This window comes from Lissotriton vulgaris, chromosome 1_1 (assembly GCF_964263255.1).
Source record: "Lissotriton vulgaris chromosome 1_1, aLisVul1.2, whole genome shotgun sequence".
NCBI lineage: Eukaryota > Metazoa > Chordata > Amphibia > Caudata > Salamandridae > Lissotriton > Lissotriton vulgaris.
Genome location: NC_141685.1, coordinates 237903509 through 237905694, shown reverse-complemented (window position 1 = coordinate 237905694; position 2186 = coordinate 237903509). Strand labels below are relative to the sequence as shown.

Here is a 2186-nt window from a genome sequence, read left to right as displayed (position 1 = left end):
GGGGGCGTGGCCTCGAGTGGGCGTGGCCTCGCGGCTCGCTGTCAATGGCGGCGAGAATAGTTAGGGAAACTCGATTCCACATCTAGCGCTAAAATCCGCTGTGCAGAGAGTTATTTTTAAACAGAGTTCTGTGGTGCCAGGAGAAGAGTGCGTTTAAAATCAGCAAGTAAGTGGTGACAGAAGGTTTTAAAAACGCGCAAACAAACTCCCGGCTTTTCGCCTCAGGAGGAAACAGGTTCTGACTGAAGAGGCTTGTATTCAGCGTTTTAAGCAGAGCGAGGTGGCGGGCGTGGCCTCGAGTGGGCGTGGCATCGCGGCTCGCTGTCAATAGCGGCGAGAATAGTTAGGGAAACTCGATTCCACATCTAGCGCTAAAATCCGCTGTGCAGAGAGTTATTTTTAAACAGAGTTCTGTGGTGCCAGGAGAAGAGTGCGTTTAAAATCAGCAAGTAAGTGGTGACAGAAGGTTTTAAAAACGAGCAAACAAACTCCCGGCTTTTCGCCTCAGGAGGAAACAGGTTCTGCTCTGTTCTACTGTCTTGTTCTCACTAATCAGGTTCACTGGCATTTCTTTTCTTCATTTAATGTTTGAGCATTCATTTATATTCGGTTACCTCAAAATAATTACAGAATGTGTTTTTCTTTTTAGCCACACCTTTGCCTCCCCCACCCACATGCCCCCCTCAAATCACTGCCCCGCCCCCATTGCACTTAGGATGACAGTTACCAAACTGTTTTAATGTACTTCGACTGGTGCTTGTTTGACCCTTCAGGTGTCGCTTCTTATCACCTTGGAGAGGGGGTCTCACTCCAGAATGAAACCTGCACCTGCTGCCCTCGGATCCATAGGATCCAGTTTATACGGTAGTGAAAAGGCGCACGCCAAAACCTTTCCAGAGTGAGGCGCCCTTTCACCTATCCAACCATGTTACGGGTTCGCATCAATGAAACCAGTGTGGAAATGAAGCAATGCAGAAAACAGGCGCATTTAGTCTTAAGACAGAGTCACAAATGTTAAAAGTTTGAATCTCCCTCTCGTTCCTGTTAAACGTGGATTGAAAAATAGGCTAAGTTATTACAAAATGTCCCTTTTGAAAGCAAGGAATTTGTATTTAAAATAATGTTTTGCATCAAAAAATAATAATATTTTCTAAAAGTAAGCGTCACCCGGATTTGAACCGGTGTCCTCTTGATCTGCAGTCAAATGCTCTACCACTGAGCTATGTCCCCAGTTGAGTCAAAATGAAATATTACAGTTTTGTTTCCTGTTCTTGACGAGCCTTCGAAGTTTTGCTTCAAGGCGCCTCACGGACTTAATGTTCCAGTTTTGTGTGCGAACACACTGCCTTCTGTGACATGTACTTTGTTTTATTTTTAACGCGTGGGAGCGCCTAGTCGCCGCTATAATGGCAAAAGGGAGTGATTGATTATGACTATGGAAGTGCCTTCACAGTGTGTTCTTGAGGTTGGAGTGTTTGCCATTTATTGCAGTATTATGTGACCTGTCTGACCTGTCCTGGTCAGTACGGTCGCTCCACCTGCCGCGTGGCCACCCCGAGTGTGCCCGTTCTCCTCCCGCTGCCGCCGCCGCCGATTCTCTCGTGTGCCCTGTAACCTGCTAACTGTAAGCTGTCCCTGACTGTCCCTGTGCCTGCTTGTTGTCCCTGACTGTCCCTGTGCCTGCCTGTTCTCGTGCCTATCTTTCCGCCGTTTTTCCCGCTCTCTAGTGTGTGCAATGTCTCTTTGCCCTTGCCCATCGTTGTCCGCTGGCCCACCCCGCTCCCTGCCGCTGCTCCCCCGTGGCCCCACCCCCGCTCCCTCCAGCATCCTCGCACGCTCCCCCCCACTCGCCACCCCGCTCCCGCCTCCCAGCTGCTCCTCCCTCGCCCCGCCCCCCCCCACTACGCCATTTATGGCGGAGTCCACGCGTACGCGCAGCTGGCATGCCGATTGTGCGCCGATTGTGCGCCGAAGGCGCGCCAAAGGTAAGCCTGTCTGCGCCCGTCCGCGCCTGGACCGCGCCCAGTGCCAGGACCCCTGGCCCCCACCGCTGCAAGACGACCCGACAGACCTACGACGCCACCGCCCTCAACGCACTCAATGCCGGCCGGAGCCCCGCCTGCTGCCGGGCCGCCCCGAAACGCATTCACGGACCCTTCACCTGCAGAACCTGCAAGTTCATCTGC

General features: G+C 52.2%; 1 non-coding gene across 1 annotated transcript; it reads right to left on the bottom strand.

Annotated features, from left to right (window-relative positions):
* Positions 1 to 1158: 1158 nt before the first annotated feature.
* Positions 1159 to 1230, bottom strand: TRNAC-GCA (transfer RNA cysteine (anticodon GCA)). Its single transcript has one exon. It is a non-coding gene; the product is annotated as a tRNA-Cys (tRNA).
* Between the last annotated feature and the right edge of the window lie 956 nt (positions 1231 to 2186).